Below are 26,743 nucleotides of genomic sequence, written 5' to 3'. Positions count from 1 at the left end.
GGTCATTTAAAACACTATCAATCTTTAGTACAAGATCTGACTGAGCATTTCATAGCATTTAATATCTCTTAAATCCCGAGACTCCAAAACGCGAGCGCAGACCTTTTGGCTAACGTAGCCTCTAGGCTTATTCCCTCCGAAGATTTTAGTCCAGATAGATTCTCAATAGAATTAATCTTTAGACCATCCTTCCCTGACAACATTACAAATTGGAGAGTATTCAATGACGATCCTGATATTGTAAATTTCCTCACTTCTGAAGGATCCTACTCCAATCAGATAATTGACGAAGACCATCACGATCGACAAACACAACAAAATAGCACTGATAATGCTATACCTAAATCGGTGGTTAAGTTAGAAGACTTGTACGATTTGAAAAATCGGTTTAAAAGGTCTACCAATTCAAAGCTCTACAGTTCAACTCTGAACTACGAATTAGTAAACCTAGGAACCGATGATAAACCACAAAACGTTAATCTAGGCATAGGCCTGGCCCCTGAAGAAAAACTAGCGTATATTCGTCTTTTGAGACAATATAAAAATGTTTTTGCCTGGAATTACGATGAGCTTAAGACGTACGACACTTCTATCATTCAGCACACTATTCCTATGATTGACAACGAAAAACCTGTCCAACAGAAACTGAGAAAGATCCACCCCAATTTAGAAAATCAGATAAAAACTGAGCTAAATAAGTTATTAAAAGCCAGAATAATTTTCCCCATCAGACATTCCAAATGGGTCTCCAATATGGTACCCGTTAGAAAGAAAAACAGAGATATTAGAATCTGTATCGATTTTCGGAATCTTAACAAAGCCTGTCAAAAAGACAATTTTCCTCTTCCACCTATGGAACAGATATTACAGGCAGTAGTAGGCTCAGAATTAATGTCTTTCTTGGACGGATTTTCAGGATATAATCAAGTGCTGGTGCATCCCAATGATCAGTTGAAAACCACATTCAGAACTAAATGGGGCACATACGCATATCAGAAGATGCCATTTGGTTTGATTAATGCCGGCGCTACATTTCAAAGAGCCATGGACATCGCATTTAAGGGTTTAGTCAACAAATCTGTAGTGATTTATTTGGATGATATAACAGTGTATTCCAAGAAGCGAAGCAACCATCTCAGAGATTTAAAACAAAATTTTCAACGATGTTTAAGGTATGGGATTTCACTTAACCCAAAGAAATCTTTTTTCGCATTAAGTGAAGGAAAACTTCTAGGATTCATAGTGTCAAAGTCCGGTATTCACATTGATCCTGACAGAATCAAAGAAATCTCTGAAATATCCCTACCTCATAATAAAAAAGCCATGCAATCTTTCCTTGGTCAAATCAATTTTGTAAAAAGATTTGTCCCAGATTTTTCACGAATTGTGTCTCCTTTGCAAACCATGATTAAAAAGAATTCAACTTTCAAATGGGGTCAAGATGAACATGAAGCATTCAACCTGATCAAACAAGCTATTATTAATGCTCCATCTTTAGCAACCCCGAATTTTTCAGAATCTTTTGTTTTATACACATTTGCCTCAAAGAAATCATATGCTGCGATTCTAACCCAAGCAAATCAAGAAAAAACAGAAGCTCCAATTGCGTTTTTTAGCTCAAATTTACAAGGTGCTGAACTCAATTATTCAGACATAGAGAAACAGGCCTACGCTATTTTCAAAGCGGTCAAATATTTCAGACCTTTCTTACTCAAAACCCATATTAAGATCATAGTACCATTTCCAGCGGTAAGAAATCTTCTAGTACAGAAGGATATGGGCGAGAAAATAGCAAATTGGATCACTGCTTTACAGGAATACGATCTTGAGATTAAACCAGCGAACATTGTAAGAGGTCAAGGCTTCTGCAAGATGTTGGCTGGAGCATCGCAAATCCCTGAAATTTCATCCGAAGAGGTACAAATGTATGAGGTAAGCCTAAACGATGCAGAATCATTGTATGCTGATATCATTTATTATCTTAAGAACGGGTATGCTCCATCACACCTGGATCACACTAAGAAAAGAGCTCTGAGATTGAAAGCTAAACAATATCAGCTCATAAATGATATTCTTTTTAGAAAAAATTATGATTCTGTTCTTCTTAGATGTCTTGAAAAAACTGAAGCCGAAAAAGTTTTGCAGGAACTCCACGATGGACCAGCAGGCGGACACTATGCTGGAGATGCTACTGCACATAAAATTTTACGTGCAGGATATTACTGGCCTACGCTGTTCAAAGATTCACACAGTTATGTGAGGAAATGTCAAGTCTGCCAAACAACTGCTGGAAGACAAAAGAAGCCGTCCCTACCACTACAACCGGTGAACATCGAGCAACCATTCAGCCAGTGGGGCTTGGACATAATAGGTGAGATCGTTCCTCACTCTTCTAAGCAACATAGATACATCCTCACGGCAACATATTATTTTACTAAATGGGTAGAGGCAGTTCCTCTCAAGACAGCTAATTCTGAAAATATTATCGAATTCATAGATCAATTTATAATCACTAGGTTTGGATTGCCAACGGCTTTAATGTTTGATAATGCATCATACTTTTCTGGAAATGCAATGACTGAGTTTGCACCGGTTCTTCCAACTCACTTAGTCATTCCCTCTTTGTCTTTAATACAATACATTGATGAAGTACCTACTTCCTCCATACAACTAAGACAAATGGAAATAATCAAATTAGAAGAGCAACGAGAACAATCTAAGAGAACTCATGCTCATCATCAAGCGCTAATAAAATCCTCTTTCGATTCAAACAAAATGACCAGAATTTTTTTTCAGATGGGAGATTTAGTTTTAAAATGGGATAAGGCTCATGAAGAAAAGGGAAAACATACAAAATTTCAAAAGATGTGGCTTGGTCCTTTTCAGATTGTTGAAGTCATAGGTCCATCAACGTTTGTCTTACAGGATCTAGCAGGTAGAAGGGATTCTTTGCCTGTTAATGGTCAAATCCTTAAAATATATTTTCCATAGAAGATTATTCTTTTATTTTGTAGAATAGTTTTGTCTTTTCTTTTTTCCTTTTTCATAATAAAACTGGTTGTTAATGGTTACTATCGGTATTTGCGAAAAGACACCAATTCTCTTTCAGATTTTGAGCTTTTCGCTTGTATAAATAGAATTTTTTTTGAAAATTTGATCTTTATTATTGACAGATACAGTTAAAAACTTTAGCCTAGATATGATATTAGTTTCAACTTCAAAAATTTTTGATGAAAGCAACCTTTAGCGAAGGAATTGATTTATATCAGCACAATGAAAGGTATCAATAACAAAATCAAGATTCTCTGTAAAACCGCTGTTTTCAAACTCTATTATTGTCGTCTAGAGCTTTCTTAAGGAAAACAATGATATCCTCCCTGTTAAAGAAAATCGCAGCATTCAGAGGGACAATCCAAGAAACATTATATCTCAAAGAATAAGAGGTCTCATCATGAGCCGGCTTATCATGATCACAGATATTATAACTTTGCTGACTTTGCCAAACAGTGTCCATCAAAACAGGGCAATGACTCAAGATTATTGAAATCAAAAGACAAGGGGTCTCATCATGAGCCAGCTTATTCAGCAAAAGTGTAAATGAAGTGAATGACTGTGTCATAATTTGGCTACCAAACCAAGACATTGTTCTTTAAGAATAAAAAAGAAAAAAGTGTCAAAATGGATTTTTTCTTTGGGGGTTGTAGATAGCCTTAAAACAGGATAAAGGATCATTGCTGGGTAACAGGTAACCCTGTCGAGGCTATGGACGCCTGCTGGCAGCAGAGGCTCTACCTACGGCAAACGAGCATATTTTAAAGCTAGCACACAGAGAAGACTTTATTTTATCTTTACATGACCAAGTAATGGATGATGTAGATACAAAGACAAGCCTGAGGAAGCAAACAATTAGAAAAGAAAGAAGTTGAAACAAAATATCATTGATAGAATGAGGCATAATGTACTCTATCTATCCATAACAAAGTTTAGATTTATGAAATTTTTTTTGTTTTGGAAGTTTAAAGAATTCAATAGAAAAGCAGAGATAACTGGTTCTTCCAAGTGAATCGCCATTGTTGTGACCACCAACAACCCCCCTACTTCTTTAGTATTAGCAATAACGCTAAAGAAGTGGGGAACCTTAGTAAAAAAATCCAAAAAGATTTTATAATTTTTTTTTTGTATTACACTCCTCAAAAATACATCACACGGAGAAGAGTGAAGCATTTCTTTATGAGCACATTAAAACAACTGCGGAGAAGCGGCGCTAAATTCATCACATCGCATACATTAAGAAGCGCCCATAAATGAGAATCTTAAGAAATCTCCGATGGCCAATATGCGACATCGCATATCGCAACGTCGCATAAACAACACACGAATAACTTGACAAATTGCAGCGATCTGCGATCTGTGATGCCGCGATGCTGCGATAACAACGATCTGCGATAACAACGATCTGTAATCTTGCGATCTGCGATAAAATGCGATCTGCGATCTTGCGATGTTGCAATCTGCGAGTCACAGAAATTACCCATCGCAAATTTTCCTCGGCTCAACATTCAAGAAAAGCTGTCCCTAAAACCAAAAATTGGGCGCACGCCTTAAAGAAAATTAATGAATGTACGCCAAGGTATTCATGAAGGACAATTTTGTGTTTTTCGAAGAGTCAGTTCACTGTGGGTGTCATGATTTTATACATTCGTAGAGCTTAAAGCTTTCATGTCAAAATTTATTATCATTACTCTTTTCCTTTGCGTGAACTGCAGGAATAAAAAACAGGGAACAACATGAAGCAATGTGCAGGAAACTTCTAAGGAAAGAGGGAAAGCGTCAATGCTCGAAGAACAGAGAAGAGATGCCCTCATACACGGATGCCGCATGCAACAGAAACGCAGATTTCAGAGTGTTACTGAACAGATGCTGATATCAATAGGTGATTCGACACTCAAGGTAAAAAACTCACAAAAGTAGCATGTTTACAAAATTCTGAAGCTCATGCCCGGTAAAGAAAAAAGCGCTAAAGGTAGAAAACGCACCAGAAAGGCCCGGATCAAAGAACAGAGGTAGTTTTTGATGCGCGATTAGTGCCTAGCGCTAATCGCGCATCGCTAAGAAAATTGTTCAGAAAGCAAAGTCCCTAACTTGCTTAGTCATCCACGAGTCCGGAAGCCGAGATAGCAAAAGCAGAGGCAGTTTAAGAAGAATCTGGGTTGTTACCAAGCATACATGCAGTAAATTCGCCCAACCAGAAGATGATTCTCAAAAATATCTTCTAGTTTACTAAAAAGAGGTGCCAGCGCTTGCCATTTCTATTTTCGTAGCTCAAACAAAAGCAAAAGACGACCAACCGACTCTTCCCAGGCAAATGTTGCATGCTCACAGCACTAAGGAGCAAATGCAGAAATAGTTAGAAATTAGATTCAATTTTTAGAAATAAGTTTGCTTAGATAAAGGGCGGTCATTTAAACCGTATCCGAAATTTATGTAATTAAGTTATTTAGTTAGCAGTATTTAAACCCTTCTCATGCATTTAGAGAAGGGTCCGGAAATTTGTCAAAAACTTGTCCTCAGAACATGCACTTCTGCACCCTCAGAGGAGGTTTTGATGAATGAATGGATCAAGGTTTATTAATTTTTGCATTTGATATCTGCTACTGATGTTGCACTTTTGTACTCTTGGTAGATATCAGAACAAGGAGAGATAAATCATTGTTACTTGAAGCTTATGAGTAGGACCAGTCATAAATGGTACTTTTATCTCTTGGCCATTTCTTCTTATATTCTTAAAGTGATATACAATTTTTAGTTGTTTATATGTTATTGCATGAATGTGTGAGTTACCATTTGGCACTTTTGTACGGTGGAGTCATTTATTTATGTTTGATATATGAATAACTTATTATGCGATATGCTGTTCACAACTGTTTTGCCTAACCTTTTATGCAAAGTGGTTCATCTTAATTGATATCCATTCTTATGATAACTGAATGATCTTTATTACCAGTTATTGTTTGAAATCTCTTTAGATCGCATAATAGAAGAAATACACCCCGGGTTAGCATAGATTAGATGTGCTATTTTCATTAGATTACAATAGCATAGAATTAGATTAAAGTAGCTTAGATTAGAACTCTTAGATCAACATCATCCAACTTTGCACACACACACACACACCCTTAGATTGGGAAACTGGTCCCATTATCCCCAGTCGGACCCGCTATACCAAACGGATAAGGAGTTGCCAACCAAGGTCTGGACCGGGTGGGTATCCCCCTTGTTTTCGACCCGATTTTCGGGGCCTCAACAGGAGGCTATGCATTTATTATCAGACAATGAACAAAATCCTTGTCGGGAACAGGTATCCAATCCCATAGATTGATGGCCTTCTTGACTGGTTCAAAGGGGCAAAGTATTTCAACAATATTGATTTGAAGTCTGGCTATCACCAGGTTCTAATATAGCCCATAGATGTATGGAATACCATCTTCGAATCTAAGAAAGGCCTTTTTGAATGGTTAGTTTATATGGACAACATCCTCATATTCAGCAAGAGTTGGGAAGAGCACTTGCAACACATTTGACAGGTCCTTCAAACCTTGCGGCAACACAAACTGTGTGCTAACTTGGAGAAATGCACCTTTGGCATGAGCCAGGTCAAATATTAGGGTTACATCATAGATGAGTAAGGGATGCACATGGATCCAACTAAGCCTATAAGTCATTCAGGATTAGCCAGCCTCGACCACACTAATAGAGCTTCACATATTTTTGGGCCTTGCAATTTTTTTGTCGGAGGTTTGTGTTGGGATTCTCCCATATCACTTGGCCTTTGAGTCAGATTACCAAGGGCAGAGCAAAAGAAAAGTTTTCTTGGTCCGAGTCCCAATAGAAGGCATTCATTGAGCTGAAGCACCGTCTCTGCTCTGCCCGTGTACTCACATTTCCAGACCTGTAACAACCATTTGAAATTGAGATGAACACCTTCGACTATGCTATTGGTGCAGTCCTCACCCATAACTTGAATCCGATGGCCTATCATAGTGAGACACTTTCTAATACAATTCAGAAGTACCCCACCAATGATAAAGAGATGTATTCTATCGTGCAGGCTTGCTGACAATGGAAACATTACATTATGGGGAAGGAGACGGTCATCCACATAGATCAACGACCTCTTTATTTTATACAGACACAAGGGAAATTGCAGAACAATCATTGTCATAAGTGGTCTACATATCTGCAACAATTCCACTTGAACATTAAATACAAAAAAGGAAGCACCAATCATGTTGTAGATTGCCTCGGTCGGCCCCCAGTTGTAGCATTGACTACTGTTCTCAACTATTGTGGCCAAGAGACCTCTGGATTGCCGCAACTGTACAAAAATGATCTAGAATTAACCACCACATACCCAATGCTAGTGGATGGCAAGAAAGTTCCAGATTTCCACCTCCAGGACACATTATTATGCTATTTGGGACACCTTTGTGTTCCTTCAAGCAAGCATGCCAAGTTGATTTGGGAGGCGCACTATAATAGAGTCAGAGGACACTTTGGTGTGGAGAAAACTATGGGCATATTACAAAACTATTTTTATTGGTAAAAACTCTGACAATATTTTTATGTTTGAAAATATATCATATCCTACACAACCTATTGGATCACCAAGCCAACCATCAAGAAGCAAGGCCTGTAAACTCCTCTACCTAATCCCAACCAACCCTTGGAATCCATCTCCATGGACTATTTGTCTGGCCTCCTTTCTACCAAGCATGGTATTAATGTGTATTTGTGGTTGTGGACAGATTTCCTAAAATGGTTACATTGGAAGTCTACAAGAAGAGTGTCATAACAGAGGACACTGCCAAACTCTTCTTTGAATGAGTGTTGGTACATTTTGGGATCCTGCAAACCATTATATCAGATCAGGATAGCAGGTTTTTGAGCACATTCTGGTCGAGCGTCTAGACATTATTGGACACCAAGCTGAAAAAGTCCATTGCATTCCATCCCCATACTGATGGCCAGACAGAGGTCATCAATAAGATGATAATACACATACTCCACATCCACAAAACCAAGCATCCACAAACCTGGGATGAGAACCTTCCTATGTGTAACACAACTATAATAGAGCTCTCCATAAATCGACTGGTCATAGTCCCTTTCAAGTGGGTCTGGGATTTCAACCGTTGCGTTTGATTGATGTTTCCATGCCTCATGTGATTACATAGACAAAATGAACACATGTACAATTTGAGGATGATAAAGAAACCAAGTTTATTGAACACATCCAACACATCTTCTAGCAGGTTCACGACATCTTGGAGAAGTTTAATTCCAAGTATAAGCAGCGTCATAATCAACATCGAGTACCACATAAGTTTCAAGTGGACGAAAACTTTTAGATGCATTTGCAAAAATAATTCATTACTGAAGTCTATCAGAAGACCTGACCATTCTATTACAGGCCTTACACCATCACCAAGGTTGTGGGTGGCAAGGATTTTGAGCTCAGCATTACCCCATTCCTTGGGCTTCACCCAGTGTTTAATGTGGACTAGTCATGAATATGAACCTTAGTAGGGGTTCGAAACACGTCGATCATAAAATTTTGTTATGATTTATCCGAAAGAGTTATGCTTTAATCATGAATCACTAAAGCCTCCATTCTGAGACAACTAACATCAACTGGGCTAAACCCGGACTACATTGAACATGCCACAACTGATCAGATTATGGACACACAAATCAAGACCACTCGCCAACAGAAGATCCAACTGTATCAAGTTGTCAAAGCTGGCCAACTCCTGTACCAAGGCAAGTGGCTCACCAGGGACCAAGTTCAGCAAATACTTTCCCATCTCATGAAGGCACTCAACATAATGGGGACCATTGCTTCCTAAGGGGGGAGGACTAATCTAGGTGGATATTTGTGGCTGCTTTCCTATTCCACTTGGACCCCCACCATTGTTTCTTTCATTTTCCTTAATTGTAGCACAACTTACTATTTTTGGCAGTTTTTTGGGTCCTAAACTTCTGGAGCCGTTTTGAGGGTCTAAAATACGTTTTTTGGGAAAACGAAGAGACAGAAAAAATGCAAGATCAATTTATTAATGATTATTGGCTTCCTCTTGCATATCTTCGAAACGAGGTATTATGATAGTCAAACATAGATCATATGCCAAAGTTACGACCCTGAGAAATTGACATTCCAACGAACCCTAACAAGGCCCACAAGCATTCAATGCTTCATCTCATGGGTTAAGTTTTTGGATGTTTAGGGTTTCTCATTGTTTCTTAATGATAAAAAGGCCACCAAGCCTCATTGTAACATAGTTCAAAAGACATGTAGCCACTACATCTCTTCTCAGAGATAATCTATCATTACCCGAACTAGTTTATCTCCATTACACATGTAACCATTTTCAATACTTTGTTATTAATGAATTAAAGTTTTGTTTTCAGTGTAGCTCTATTTTTCTGTTTATATGTGTATTTCATTTTTTTGTTGCATAGATTCAGATCAATGATGGACGATCTTGTCACAATGCTATATTGCCACGGGGAGTACTCAACTACTGCGACATGGAGGATGGACATTGTATCTTTTAAAATTTATAGAAATATAACAACTATTTAATAAAAAATATACTAATAAAACTAGGCCCGCTCATAGATAGGTCCCACTCCCCCGAGATTTTCAGAAGGCTACTGCCACCTAGACCAATGTGTTATTGTCATGTGGAGAATTATTAATGGTTTTCAAATTTTTTATTATTTATTAAAAATTATAAATTAGCATATATATATATATATATATATATATATATATATATATATATATCTCATCAGGCATTGGGAGCTAGTCGGAGTCAAGACTACGAGAATGGGCCTCGACCAAGTTGGAGGTCAAGACCAGAAACAACAAAGCTAGTCACGCTAATGGATATCATATATATATATATATATATATACAGATATATCATCTAGCTTTGGGAGCTAGTTGAAGTCAAGACTACGAGAATGGGCCTCGACCAAGTCAGAGGTCAGGACCAGAAACAATAAAGCTAGTCATGCCAATGGATAGGGCCAACCCTGACTAGGCTTTGAACTGACTACTGCCACCAGGGCCACTGAGGCGCTGCCACTTGGATGATGGATGATCTTGTCACAATGTTATACTTCCACATGGAGTACCTAGCTGCTTCTACGTGAAGGATAGACACAGTATCATTAAAAATAAAAATAAATATAACAAATAATTAATAAAAATATACTAACAAAAGTGGACCTGCTCATGGATAGGCCCCACTCTGCTAGGCCTTTGATCTAAATACTGTCACTACCACATGGGTCGCTAAACCACCGCCACATGGGAATTTTTATTATTATTTGTTGTGCAAATAAGATAATTAATTTATTTATAAAAATAAATACAAATATAATAATAACACACACACACACACACATATAGTTGCAGTTGGGAATGCACCCTGGTCAAGTAGGTCGATGGAACAATCGGGCCTAGAAACAACAAAAGTGGCCCCCAAGATGTCAACTGTGACTAGTCCTTGATCTAAATACTACCACTACCATGTGGCCCACTGAACCACTGCCACCTAGGAATTTTTTTATTATTTGTTGTGCAAATAAGATAATTATTTTATTTATAAAAATTAATACAAATATATATATATATATGTATATATATATGTATATATATATGTATATATATATGTATATATATACATATATATATACATATATATATACATATATATATCAAGGGATGAATGGAAGAATGACGAAGAGGTGTGGACACTCATTCAAAAGTTGAAGCAAGATCCCATTAAATCTAATACATTTATTTGGAAAAATTATTCATTATAGTACAAAGATGGCTTATATCTTTGTAAGAATTCCCAACTCAAACAAAATATTCGTTTGGATTTGCACACCTCCCCCTTAGGAGGGCAATCAGGATCTTTAAGAACTTACAACAAGGTCAAGAAGGAATTTTTTGGGATGGCCTTAAATCTGATATTAAGAAGTTTGTGGTAGAATGTTTGGTTTGCCAACAAAATAAAGTTGAGACAATTAAGACCCTGGGTCTGAAGGAAAGAGTGTCATCATGGTGGTAGTTGATAGGCTTACCAAATATGCACACTTTTGTGCATTATCTCATCCTTTTAAAGCCATTACATTTGTTAATGCATTTATGGAAGCCATTCAAAACCTACATGGAAACCCAAAGATTATTGTAAGTGACAAAGATCCCATTTTCACTGGAAATTTTTGGACGAAAATATTTTCTTGTCTTGGTACTCATTTAGCTCATAGCTCATCTTATCGTCCTCAATATGATGGGCAAACTGAGATAGTGAACAAATGTTTGAAATGATATCTTTGTTGTTTTGTATATGATAAACAAACATAATGGGTCAAGTGGTTACTTCTGGTTGAATGGTCGTATAACACTTCCTTCCATACTGCAACAAAATGACCCAATTTATGGCACTTTATGGATATAGTCCACCATCCATGACATCATACTTAAGAGAAAATTTCAAGGTTCAAGCATTGGAATATCACATTGAGCATCAACAACAAGTTATTCAACTCTTAAAGGATAACCTCACTCTCACACATAATTGACTGAAACAACAGGCAGATCAACATTGCACTGAAAGAAGTTTTGATGTAGGCGACTGGGTATTTTTAAGGCTACAAGCATATTATAAACAATTGTTCCTCAAGCAAGCTAACAAGGATAATAAATTATCAACCAAGTATTATGGTCCTTGCAAAGTGTTGCAAAATATTGGTATTGTGGCATAAAAATTGGAGTTGCTTGCATCTTCTCGAGTACACCCAGTTTTCCATGTTAAATGATTAAAGAAGGTTATCGGTGACAAGCTCCCAGTTCAAACAATATTATCGAAACTTGATGAAGAAGGAAAAATCATATTGGAGCCTGAAGAAGTCACGCAAACAAGAACTCGACAACTACGAAATCAATCAATTTCAGATTATGTCATTAAGTGGAAGAACTTACCCGCTAAAGATTCCACATGGGAGGATGAGAATTTTATACGGAAGCATCCAAAACTACTCAAGCGTTGAGGACAACACTTTTTTGAAGGAGACAGGCATGTTAGGTCCCTATAATACTAGCGTATCCCCCTTATTGTTATTATTAGTGTACCCCCCTATTGTTATTGTTAGTGTAGCTCCCTATTGTTATTGTTGTGCCCATGTAGACCCCATAGCGTTATTGTTGTACCCCACAAAAACCATTATTGTTATTGTTGTGCCCTTACAATATTATTGTTATGTAGGCCCTGATTATATTGTGACCCCTTAGACTCCTATATATACCAAGGAGGTCTTGTCATTTGTATCATCCAAGAATTGTTCATTTATGTGATGTAAAGGAGGTTTCCCCCTCAAAGAGACTATTTTTGAAGTCTGTGATCTTATCTTTTGTTTTGTTTTGTGAGCTGGTTGCATAACATCTAGAGTATTAACAATATCAACAATGTAATCCATCATATTTGAATGTATAACTTAAATTTAAATTTAACTTGGAATGAATTTTATTTTATTTTCCCAGGAAAAAATCATAACTTTCATTTTTATAAAATATTGAAAATTGCATGTTGTAGCTGCTGCATAAGTAGTCTATGCCAAAATTGTGGCCATGAGTGCCACCGTACAATATGATGAATGATATATAGTTGTTACATATTTGTAACCGATCAAAATAGATGCCATAATAAATATACAAGTAGGAGTTCTGATATTCAAAACAAATAAGCAAAAACAATCTATCAGATATGTGTTATGTAGCCTCTTCCATCTGTTGTTGATGATCAATGAATCGTCTGTGGTAGTACTGATAGAAGTCTCGACCATCCTATTCCTATATCAACCAATGACCACAAGGTTGTTGTGTGGCCTCCCTGGAAAGGTTGCTAGAAATTTGGTTCCTCTCCCTGTATATATGACAACATGAGATAAAGTCAAATTGTGCTTTTATTGTGATAATTTCGTCCATCAAATTTTTGAGTGTGTGCATGTGACATTGAGACTGTAGATTGAACCAATTAATAACAAGTTTGGAATTGCCAAAAATTTACAATTGCCGACAACCTTTCTTAAGGAATAAATAAGAAGGATGAGACTATTAAGTTCTGAGTAGTTGTTTGTGCCCCTGCCTAAAACCATATTCATTTTATAATAATGATCTTCAGATAGATACAAAACTGCACCCTCGCCACATCCAATATTTTGAGCTGAACCATCGAAGTAATCCCAAGGGATTGTTTTGTCGATGGTTTCAGGAATAATGGTACGATTATGTTGAGGTTGTTCTTCATCCAGGATCAAATTGTATAAGGCTTCAATATGAGAACATATGGATGTCCAATCAAGACTCTTGTCTTGAAAGATATACCGATTCTGACTTGACCATATAGCCCAACACACCAATAAAGGAAGGTTGTGAAGATTTAGTGGTTGAGCACTATTCCACCATGATTCCCAAGCAGATTTTAGGGAGTCTCCCTGCCACCTATTGTTGACCACTAATCATTGATAAATCTGATTCCAAATGTGTTGTACTGATGGGCAATGCAGGAACAGAGTCTCAGTTGATTCAGAGTTATTCTTGCATAGAGAACATCAAGAGAGGCCCTGAAAGGATCATGTTGTAGAGTGTCTTCTGTAGGCACCTTGTTACACAATATGCACCACATAAATAGCTTGGATTTTGCAGGGCCTTTTAATTTCTAGAGGGGGCGCCACCACCATACATATTGACCTGACTCATGATCAACATAAATGTACAAGTATCCTTCTTTAGGAGTATATCTACCATGCACGGATATATCCCATACAAGTTCATCCTCTCGATCATTTATCCTCACATGAGTCTCCATAAGAGAATTAATATAATGAGTCCAGTCCCGTCTCCATTGATCAGGAATCATCAAATATTGAGCGGATCTCTATTTTTGTCCAAGGATGGTCGAATTATCTGCATCTTCTACTTGATTAAGAAATATAATACCTTCCATCTACACAAATTGTATAAGTTCAGGGGAAAGATGATCCAAGTGGCTTTGGAGACACACACAGGACAAAGAGGACTCAAGAAAGCTCAAAAATCAAAGTGTTTGGATTATGCTCGAACCAGGGCTAGAGCGTAGATCTCATTGTCCTGATTGCGGTGGTGTGAACGGTTCGTCAAATTGAGTCCGTATGCGAAAGTTAGAAGCAGTCAAAGTTGGGTTGATTTTCACTGATTGGGCAGGCCTAAGGAGGCCACAATTTCAACTTTCCCAGCAGATGGAATCCGTCCAGATTTCGGGCAAAATTGTTGCCTCATTAAAATGACTCCTTCGGTCCAAAACCGAATTTCCAAAAACATGCACTTTAAGGGGGTGGAGGCTAGCAACCCCGCCACCCCCCAACCTTCATAACGATATCAAATATTAAATATGGTGGAGGGGCGGGCCACGACCCCCGCCCCCCTCCCACGGATCTGTCTACACCATAGTATGGGTAGTGGGCCGGCCCTTGGGGCACAGACCCAACCACCCCACACTCCTTCAACCTCGCTCCACCGCACACCGATAACAACAACCGACAAGGGAGTTGGGTGGGCCGGCCCTTGGGGCATAGACCCAACCCACGACAACAAAACTTGAAGTATGCAGCGGGAGGTGGGTACGATGGGCGGGCCCGGTCCAACTGAAACATTAAGTTTAAAAAAAAATTGTTTGTGTTGTGTAAAAAAAGGAGGCAGGGTTTGACCGCTCGACCTCCTCCCTACTAAACCGGACATCAACCGTTACACCAAACGACCTTATTGTGAAATCTGCCCACGAAATTATATTTAAGTTCAGTTTTTCAGTGCGCTCAGAGGAGGAAGACAGTACACATCATTCAAGGTAGGATTTTGCAGGAGGGCTGAATTTTCACTTTGTCAGATTTTGACAAATTTTATATGGTTTCAGCACTTCTCAACACCATGAGCGCAATGGAACTGTCCGTTTCTCCATTAGAGTTCTGCATTTTTGGGTCATTTTTTTAGTATGTAGGTGGAACCATCATTGCTGCAAAAACATGGAGTGGAACCATGATCCTTGAAATTTTCCCGAGGAGGTAATTTTTCTCCATGTCGGAATATAGTCAAGTTTACAGTGGTTTTTCATGGGTTTCTGCAGGGATTGCAATGGTGAGGTCAGATTCGCCTTTGGAGTTGCAGATTTCTAGTACACTTATGGAGAAAAATCTTTGAGGAATCTTGGGGGAATCTAAAAGATTCCTTGAGCCCCAGATTCTCAATTTCTTAGAATTCAAAAATTTGATAGTCGATTTTGCACTATTTGACGCCACAAATCTAATGGCGCATTCAGATTTCTCATTTTCTCATTCTATTCTTCAACCACTTTTCTAAGTGGAATGCAGGTGTCAGCATTCATGTGCGAGCAACCATTTCCATGAGATTCGATGCCATGAGATCGATGGTACGAACAGCTTTAGCAGCTTGGCACCCTTTTCTTCAGATGGCCCTAGATGTGAGGTATATGTAGTGTGTTCATATACTTATTTTTGCGATGCATTGTGCTACACAAATCCCTGTTTGATGTTTGATGTGGGATCTTGTTTTCTTCCTTGTTTCATCTTGCTTGATGTGACGCAGAATCATCTGTGTTTCATACTTGTTGTCGCGATTTGTCATGTTTTATTTGATATCCCTTTGTCATCATGTTGATGGAATACTCATGTTGTCGCCATGTATGTTTTGCATTGAGATCGCTTTTATGCCATGTTGGCGGGATGCTCATCATGCATGAGTTTGTGTCATACTGATAGGAGTCCTTTTGACTGAGAGTTCCTGTAGCGGAACATCTCTTGGAGCCACTACTACGTGAGGGCATTTCCTTTTATGATAGCGACATCACCTCTTATGTACATCATCACTATTAACAACACTTAATGCAGCAGCCTACACTGTCTTGACATCAGGGCCCACAGACGTAGTCCCTCTTGGATGAACTCCGTTATAAACAACTTATGTTTTCATGTGCTGATGATTGTCATGTTCCTCTTCTTTACAACATGTAGATGTATTCATTTATGTTCTTTTAAAAATGCAATTTAACACATCACGAAAGTAAAAGGTCTTGGAAGGGTCCTTTGTCACACATGGACCAGGATCAAGTGGTATCAGAGCGGTCTTTGCATGAATGTGAATTACAAGCATGAACAATGGAACATGCATCGACAGAGGATGAAAAAGTGATGTACAAGACCATGCTCAAAATTTCCCAAAGGGTAGAGATAATGTATGAAACTCTACAGAAAGAGACAGAGGAAAAGGAGCGATTGCAGCTTCAGTTGCGAGCCATGGAAGAGGCCTTGGAAGAGCTGAAGCACAACAAACATAATCTTCAAACAGATAACGTTGAATTGAAGACGCTTCTACATGAAGAGAAAGCGGAGAAACATAGTTTGCTATGACAGCTGCAAGCAATGGACGAGGCCTTGGAAAAGCTGCAACGTGAGCCATGTGAGGTAAAAAGTAGTTCTCTGAATTCATGTATGTGTCCTGATGATGATTTTGCTATTTTTGAAAATCATACCATAGGAATTGGATCCAAACTATTGAAGAGAATAGGGTATGAAGGAAGAGGATTGGGCGTTAATGGCCAAGGCATTGTCAACCCCATCAAAGTAGAAGAATTACCCCGTCAGGTAGGACATGGGTATGTCAGAAAGGAATTTGGTGAATGCGCTGAGACAAATAGAAAACCACCAACAATATATGATGAGAAGCCCTCATCAGTTCTTTCCAAATCGACAAAGGAGGTAAAAGATGTTGATTTCCTTTCGGTTTCGTCTTCACATAGTATGATTTCTGTTGGAGATGTGGAGATCCCAATTACAGGGACAAACATGAGGATCCTTACCAGGACGAGGCACGAGGAGGAAAAAGAACTTGGTGTTAATAGCCAAGGCATAACTCAACCTTTGGAGGTTATGCATAAACATTGATTTGCAGGCATGGGATACACCAAAGGAGAATGCTTGAAGGTGTCAGATTCTTCTGAGATATCGTCGAAATCATCGAAATCGTCGAGGAAAGAGAATGATGGGAAAACATCCCCATCATCCCATGGCAGTGGCCATCACAGGGAAAGAGCTGAGGCCAACTCTCATCACCGTACTTACACCAGAGGCGGAAAGGAAAGGTATAACTAGTTTCGATATTCGAATGTTCATTTCGATCATAATCATGTTTTTAATGATGAACATAAAACATGGCGTCAATTGTTGAATTGAGACTTCTGTGATCCATAATAGTTATAAGAAGAGCTACGGCGTAAATCACATATAGAAAGACCTTTGTCGACGCGTTTCGAACCAGCAAGTGTGGCTCATCGTCAGGACGAGTTGAAGAAATAGATCCAGCTTTGCATGTTAAATAGTCTGAGCAGGGCCTCCAACGGCTAGCTTTGACTTAGGGACATTCAAAAAGTCAAATTGATCATTAAAAGGAAGATGACCATACCTATATATAAATATATAATTATATAAATGAAATAATTTTAGAAGGTGTTTACGTTATTAATTAGTTAAAAATGTATAATTTAATAATTAAAAATTCTAATTAAATGGGAATTAGTTAAATTGAAGACCTAACTTTTGTATAAAATATAAATAGGGTAAAACATGGCATCGAAAAACATGTACCTTTTGTGGATTACATAGCCATACATTTTCCAAGTGTTGGAAAAGAATGGCAACACACAAAAGGATAAGGCGTGAAAGACCCTCTCAACAACATTTAAAGAAACAGGTTAAGAAAATCTGGAGGAAGAAGATGTATTGCAGTCACTGCGACAGAAGTGGCCATCAAAGAGCCCCTTGTTGGAGGCTCCATCCAGAGCAGTGCCTTAAAGACAAAGCGTTAGTGCATGAACTAGGTGAAGCAGTTCTTCGACAAGCAAAACCACCATAAGGAGATGACCCATTCACATTGATAAGTGAAAAATGGTTTCTAAATATGCTGTCTTGTCATGGTCGTGGTTTTGTAAATCATTTGTTGCATTTTAAAATGTAAAAGTGATGATGTTTTCCATCACTTGTTAGGCAACAATGATTTCTGGTCTTATTTTATGTTGCATGATAAAATGTGAAAGTGATGTCATGTTTCTGTTACTTGACAGAGAAAAAGATAGTGTTTGGCCTTATTATTATAAATCATGTGTTGCAGTGATGATGTGTTTTCCATCACTTGTTGAAGCAACAATGATATGTTGGCCTTGTTTTCATAGCTTGGGTGTTATGTCCATCTTGTTGTAAACTTGACCACCGAGTATGTGTTATAAACTCGTGGCAAGTGTGGGATGCTTGGGTCATTAGTTGGTCATGCAAGTCAAGCATGCAAATTGCAAAACAATGTACTACAGGTTGCAGAGATTGTAGGTGTTGTCTCATCGCTTAAGGCTCCGAAGAACAAAGATTAAAGAGAGGGAAGCGAGACCTTTTCAGGATGCTTGTGATGCAGACAAGGTACAGAAAAGTTGCAGATTATTTTTCATGCTTTTGGAGGACCAAAAGCTCCTCAGTGGGGAGGACTGATCCAGGTGGCTCCAGAGACATACACAGGACAAAGAGGACTCAGGAAAGCTCAAAAATCAAAGTTTTTGGATTATGCTCGAACTAAGACCAGAGTGTAGATCTCGTCGTCCTGATCACGACGGTGTGAACGATTTGTCAAACCGAGTCCGTATGCAAAAGTTAGAAGCAATCAAAGTTGGGTTAACTTTTGTTAACTGGGCACGCCTAAGGAGGCCACAATTTCGAATTTCCTGACAGATGAAATCCGACCAACTCCAGCCAGATTCTGGGCAACATTGTTGCCTTGTTAAAATGACTCCTTCGGTCCAAAACCGAATTTCCAAAAACGTGCACTTTGTTATTAAAACAAAAAAATATAAAAAAAGGGGGTGGGGGCCACCAACCTTGCCACCCCCCAACCTTCATAACCGTATCATATATTAAATATGGTGGAGGGGTAGGACATGACCCCCGCCCCCCTCCCATGGAACTGTCTGCACCATAGTATGGGTAGTGGGCCGGCCCTTGGGGCACGAACCCAACCACCCCACACTCCTTCAACCTCGCTCCACCGCACACCTATAATAATAGCCGACAAGGGAGTTGGGTGGGCCAGCCCTTGGGGCATGGACCCAACCCACGGAAATAAAACTTGAAATATGCAATGGGAGGTGGGTACGATGGGTGGGCCCGACCCAACTGAAACATTAAGTTTTAAAAAAATTCGTTTGGGTTGTGTAAAAAAGGAGGAGGTGGGGTTTGACCGCTTGACCTCCTCCTTACTAAACCGAACCTCAACCGTTACACCAAACGACCATTTTGTGAAATCCGCCCGTGAAATTAAATTTAAACGTAGTTTGTCAGTGCGCTCAGAGGAGGAAGGCAGTACACGCCATTCGAGGCAGGATTTTGCAGGAGGGCCGAATTTTCACTTTGTCAGATTTTGACAAGTATTATATGTTTCAACACTTCTCAATGCCACGAACATAATGGCGCTGTCTGTTTCTCCATCGGAGTTCTGCATTTTTTGGTCATTTTTCAGTATGGAGGTGGAACCATCATTGCTGGAAAAACAGGGAGTGGAACCATGACCCTTGAAATTTTCCCGAGGTAATTTTTCTCCATGTCAGAATATAGTCAAGTTTACAGTCGTTTTTCATGGTTTTCTACAGGGATCGTAATGGCAAGGTCAGATTCGCCTTTGGAGTTGCATATTTCTAGTCCACCTATGGAGCAAAATCTTTGAGGAATCTAGGGGGAATATAAAAGATTCCTTGAGCCCCAGATTCTCAATTTCTTAGAATTCAAAAATTTGACAGTCGATTTTGCACTATTTGATGCCACAAATATGATGGTGCATTCAGATTTCTCATTTGCTAATTCTATTCTCCGTTCACTTTTCTAAGTGGAATGCAAGTGTTAATATTCATGTGCGAGCAACCATTTCCATGAGATTCGACGTCGTGAGATCGATGGTACGAACAACTTCAGCAGCTTGGCACCCTTTTCTTCAGATGGCCCTAAATGTGAGGTATATGCAGTGTGTTCATATACTTCTTTTTGCTATGCATTGCGCTGCACAGATCCCTGTTTGATGTTTGATGTGGGATCTTGTTTTCTTCCTTGTTTCATGATTCCTGCTTGATGTGACGCGGAATCATCTGTGTTTCATACTTGTTATCATGATTCATCATATTTTATTTGGGATCGCTTTGTCGTCATGTTAATGGAATACTAATGTTGTCGCCATGTATGTTTTGCATTGAGATTGCTTTTATGCCATGTTGGCAGGATGCTCATCATGCATGAGTTTGTGTCATACTGATAGGAGTCCTTTTGACTGAGAGTTCCTATAAAGGAACATCTCTTGGAGCCACTCTTGCGTGAGGGCATTTCCTTGTATGATAGCAACATCACCTCTTATGTACATCATCACTATTGACAACACTTAATGCAACGGCCTACACCATCTTGACACCGGGGCCCAGAGACGTAGTCCCTCCTGGACGAACTCCGTTATCAATGACTTATGTTTTCATGTGCTGATGATTGTCATGTTTCTCTTCTTTACAACATGCAGATGTATTCATTTATGTTCTTTTAAAAATGCAATTTAACACATCACGAAAGTAAAAGGTCTTGGAAGGGTCCTTTGTCACACGCGGACCTGTATCAAAAGAGTATGGGTGTTACCACTACCAGACCATGCATCCATCCTAATTCAGACATCTGTTCATTTCTCAATTCTCCAAGCCAAACCTGATTTAATGTATTGAATGGAATTTAGTATAGTTATCCAAATAGTTGATATATCTAACATGTTCCCAGATGGTCTTCGAATCCATTCAATGATAAGAAGAGAATGCATGTATTTGTTGTATACGACTTCTGACCATATGATATTTGCAGTGAAGAGATTCCACCCCAATTTGGCTACAAGGGCTTTTGAAAATCATCCTAGATCTTTAATCCCCCATCTACCCCATTTTATCGGTCTAGCAATGAGATCCCATCTAACCCATGCAAATGTCATGCCTTCCTTCTTTCCACTCCAGAAGAATCTACAACAGATTTGTTGTATTCTATTTATTATACCTTTGGGGATCCAAGACAATGCCATACAATAAACATGAATGGCGCCCAACACCAATTTGATAAGAAGTAATCTACCAGTTGTGGATAACCATCGATGATGCTAGATGATTATTCTTGTTTAATCTTGGCAACAAGCCACATCCAATCCGCAATTAGATATTTGTTGGGCTTAAGACGAAATCCCAACTATTTGAGGCCTTCATCAAACGCCAAGAGCCTATATGGAAATCTCTATTGAGAAAATACAAGTTCATGCTAAGAGAAATTTGAGCAATATAGAGTGGATTTCCACTAATTTGAGTCCATTCCAGTAGCCTTGCAAAAAAGTGATAAAATATTGTTAAAAAATGTGGAGTCACTAATAGACCCATTTAGGAAAATGAGAACATCATCAACAAACTTGAGATGAAATAGGGTAATGGTTTCAACCAATTTGACCCCTTTGATTCTTCCCAAATTCCTTTCTTCAGTGATTAATCTGCTTAGGCCTTCCATGATCAAAATGAACAACAATGGTGATAAGGGACAACCCTGTCTGAGGCCACGCTCTGCATGAAAGAAATTTGATATCGATCCATTTATCATAATGTTGTATGATACAGAGGAAATACAACACATAATCCAATTAATGAAGGAAGAATGAATTTTATTTGTATAGATTAGTTAAGTTTTAAAAGAGTGACGACAAACATAATTATACTAAGTACCAAGAAATCAATAATATAGAAGGTCAAATGTTAATTATAAATCTTGATTATTGGGTTTGAAAAGAAGTGGGAAAGATTGAAGCAAAATCAAGGTATTAGGAACACAAAGAAATTAGAAATTTGGAGGAAAATATGTGTAGCCTAAAGGGCTTGGGAGTAAAGAGAAATCATTTAAAGAAAGGGGTTGTGCATCTTGAAATGGAAGATTTAGGGGATCCTATAATCTCTCAAGCTTGCATCTCAATGTCTTTTTCCCCTCAATTGGTAAAGAAGGTAATGAAGGATGCACTGGTTTTCAACTAGAGGTAATCTGGATTGACTCATTATATTATTTTTTATCTATCTTGATGCCTTTACAGTGGAAAATTTGGAGAAATCAATGGGTAGGGTCATTTTTACCAATGGGTCCCAGTTTAGAGAATTGAGGTCTAAAACATTTTGGGACCATTTTCAGGCATTAAATGACTTTTTTGGGGGCAAAACTTTCCTTCTTTAGATAGGACCTCGATATACCATTTTACAATAAGAGACCTATCTAATTGTGCAAGAATCATGTCAATTAGAGTTAAGTTGACATATCATGATTAACCAACATGGTACAAGAAAATGCCATGTCAACCCTTCTTACTCATGCATATGGGGATAGACACATGTGGCATTGAAGAAGACTATAAAAGGTTTAAATTTGTAACTTTGGTTGAGATTTGAGGGAGTCAAACCTTACCCTTAGGGTGCTATCGAGATGCATTATATATCGGGCCATTAGGAGGAGTAGGGGTTCCATTATATGTTATCGTATCTTTTTCCATGGTAGAGCAAAGCAACTGGGAGAGGGAGTCAAAGAGCATAATAGAAGGGGTTAGTGTTATATAACAACATAATAAGCCACAAGTATCAGATAACTCCATGGAGAGTGTCTTCTCCTTTGTATTTTCATTATTTCCATATTGGAGAAGAGAGCATAACAATCTCGCCTTCTAGTACGGTTTTCACTTAGGGTTTTTAGAGAAAATATTTGTTTTCATTGTGGATGGTGTGTGACTGAATTTATTGTTCTCCATTTTATGCATTTTATATATTTCATGCATAAGAAGAAAATCAGTAACTACCAAATCTAGAATCTAAAAGAATTTAACCTTCATAGTATAGATGTCATCTTATTTTATTAGTTTTGTTGTGACGAATTGTCTAGCAGAATACCCACGATAGTTTACAAATCAAGAGGAAATTCCATAATTAAAAGGTACAACTATAAAGACCTTATTTATCTTTATGTGGTTATTTATTGAATGAAAGTACTGGGTTAGGGTTGTGGCAAAGTTTAACCTTGATTTCTTTGGTTGTTTAAGTATTATTAAAGGATATATTTAGGTAAAGGAGGATAGGGGTCATTCCCATTTTTCTTCGGGTATATGTCTAATAGAGGTTAATTCTCTTGATAAGGAAACCTCCCTAGTTAAGGATTGTCCTAAACTCACTAGGAAAAGTGGATACTTAAAGGATTCACTTGGGATTGGCCTTAATGGTTCAAGATATAACTTGAAGACTAGGAAGATCTTGGAGAGCCTTAAAAGGTGGGCCAGAGTAGGGAAGGCGGGGAGGAGGGTGAGAGAAGTTAAGAGTGGTTTATCCTTGAATCTAGGTAAGTATCTAAAGGGAGGTTGAGGAAGAAAATCCCTACTATCTTTGATTCAAGAAAGCATTGTCATGCAATTGTTATCTATGAAACAATCATCAATACTTTGACTAATTAGAGCATGTAGATCCCCTATAATGGGTGAATCATGATATTTTTACCTCTTAAATGCAAAGGTTTGACAAGCTCTTCTAAAAACCTTACCCTAAATGGGTTGGTGGATTCTCATAAATTTGATATTCTAATGTTGTAGTAGACTATGTGGGGCAGAGATACTTTGGTCTGTAGTTTGAGGAAGATTTTAGTGGGTTCGTATTTTATGTTTGTAAATGCTTGAGGTTGCTTGAGGAGTATTATTATAGGATGGCATATTAGGTCAATTTAATGCACTAATTATTTATATTTTGTCTCAAGTTTGACCTTTGTATTCTCTTCCCAGAAACTATGCAAGGAGGTTGTAGTCATAAACTATTGTGGACCTTATCAAGATAGGATGCAATTTTGGAAGAATGTGTTTGATCTTGGGGTATTTCCTAGAGGAAATCTAATTCTTGAAGGGGATTTAAATTTCTTTCAGGTCTATTGGAAATATGGGGTGATGTAGCCCAATAAACTTTATCCATATCTTGGGGGCAAAGATCCAAAAGGCTTGAATGCGATAAAGGAGGAGATAAAACTTATAAATCCACCATGAAACTAATCACAACAACATTGATAAAAATGAAATAAATAAATACATCACAAAAATATGAAGAGAGAGGAGTGAACTAGAGAAGAAGGATTCGATTAAGAAAAATCATTACATGCAATGAGGCCAATTTCGGAAAACCTCTTTTCTAACCTATGCTCTCTTCCTATTGCCTTATTATAAGGCTTCTTGTTAATGAAGTCAATTTTAATTAAGTTTTTCTCTATTAGTTACAAATCTATGAAGCTCCCTTTTACATAAGAATATCACTTTATGACTTATACATACAAACTTAGTGTATAAACCCCCTTAAGTTTACAATCAATCCTCCTCCCTTAGAAAATGGTGGTCCCCATCATTCACCCATGCTATAAAAGAGGGAACCCATTATGTTTAATGTACCATCATGATTACAATATGCTATGAGTGAATGAAGAGAAGGGGTTTGTATGGTTAACCCATAATTGTGGATTTGTGGATGACTCATAACCATCATAAATGCAATGTGACTAGCGACAATGAAGAGAAGGGCTTTGTGTGGTTAACCCATAACCATGGGTTTGTAGATGACCCATAATGAGTTGGAAATGGAAATCTTGAAGAAGGGTTTTTTGTGGTTTACCCATAGCCATAGGTTTGTTTTGAATTTTTCTGGCAACGAACCTCTCACTACAACTTTGTCAATAAATTTTTCTAAAAGTGATGAAATCAATTTCGGTGGAAGAACAATTTGAGGTATTGAAGTGACCTTTCCATTGATATAAGATACTTACAATGTAATGATCTATGGAAAGAGAAAATCATTATTGAAAGTCAAGGTATGTGTGGTTGCACTACTTTAAAGACATGTGTGACTTCAATAAACGATATCTCTCAAACCAGGGAATGAAATGAAATTATGTAAGAAAACCAATTTAGATAATGGAAAATCCTTTAAAATGAGAAATTATTCATCCTTTTAAATTCTTTGTAGAGGTTGTGGCACCTACATGAAGTTTTATATAGATTGTTGCTTTGCATTCCATCCATTATTGTGCTTCTATGATGTCCATACTACTATGTGAAAGTTGTGAAATGGATGAAATGAGGTTGCCTAAGCTTCTAGATGCTACCTATAGATTTTTTTTAAAGTTATGGCATGGTTGTATACATATGCATAAAAATGAATGTGAGAACACTAAGTGAAAAGGGCCACAAAGGATGCCAAGGGTTTTTAGGGAAACATGAGTTGTTGTAGAGGTCATGAAACCTCCATGATGCAGACTAATGGATGTAGTGAATCCATGTAAATATGCTCCTCTAGTAGTGAATGAACATCTGAGGGTGGAAAACTATGTAATGTTTGTCGACCAACTATGATACTTATTGTGTATGGCTTAACAAATGTACTCCAGAGGTGCCAAAAGGAGGTTGTATGTTGATGTAAACGTTGCTACCAAAATATGCTTCAAACCACTAATGCATAGTGCACTAAAATCTAATGGTCTTGTGTAGGATTAGAGATAGACTTGTGTCGTCACTTTGACGGATCTCGTTTTCCAAGCTTGTCGGTGAAACTCGGTCGAACAATCTGACAGGAAAAGAAAAACCTTTGGACATCCAACACAGGTTCCTAGTGGGCTAAACGATGGATAGGAGATGAATCTGTTATCTCAAAATCAGATCCTGATAGGCTACTGGTCAGGTTGACTCTAAGTAACTATTTCAACCTACTTTAGGCTGAGGCTTAGCCTCCTCAACCTGAGAGGGCTCTCTCTTGATGGATTAATGATTTTGATTAAAGATAAGATGGCTAACTCTTATAGAACAACTGTGAAAAATATGAATGGTGGAAACACATTAAACAAAACTATCCATTGGGCTTATGGAGTCAACAACATCTCAATATAACAATGAACTCAACCCTACATGGAAGTCAAGGCATTCAGCATTTAAACATTCAGAACATAAACTCATATGGGACCACACAGTTTATAAATGTATACAGGAAGTCAGAGCACATTCAGTGAATTCTGAGTGATTATACATCCATACCACTGTAATAATTAAGGAAAGGACAACATCACATATTCTGAACATAAAAAATCCTTCATGAATCCTGAGAAGTAAAGTCAAGCATGTATTACTGAAAATGAGTCTTACATAGGCCAAATACAAGCTTTTGCATAAAATTTCCAACCCTTTGTACATCAGATGTTCTGCTATATATAGAGCTCTTTACATGCTTAGATTCCTCTTCTAGGAAGAGGAAAATTCGAATTCTACCTGACCTGACACCTAATGACACTCAAAACTAACTATTAAATTCAAATGACACCTAACTAGCAGTCCTAGAGACCTAATACAACTAGGAGTGTAACTCCTTATCATGATTACAACAACCTTATCTAAGCATTAAACACTCCTTTTGACACATAAAACTCCATGAAGTCGAATTTGATGAAGCCCATAACCTTCCAGCTGGCCCTTGATGACTCATCC

The sequence above is a fragment of the Pinus tabuliformis genome, chromosome X (genome assembly GCF_031772625.1).
Source record: "Pinus tabuliformis cultivar Carrire ecotype Pingquan chromosome X, CPIR1, whole genome shotgun sequence".
Classification (NCBI taxonomy): domain Eukaryota; kingdom Viridiplantae; phylum Streptophyta; class Pinopsida; order Pinales; family Pinaceae; genus Pinus; species Pinus tabuliformis.
The sequence above is the reverse complement of the archived record's forward strand: the minus strand, read 5'-3'. Positions refer to the sequence as shown.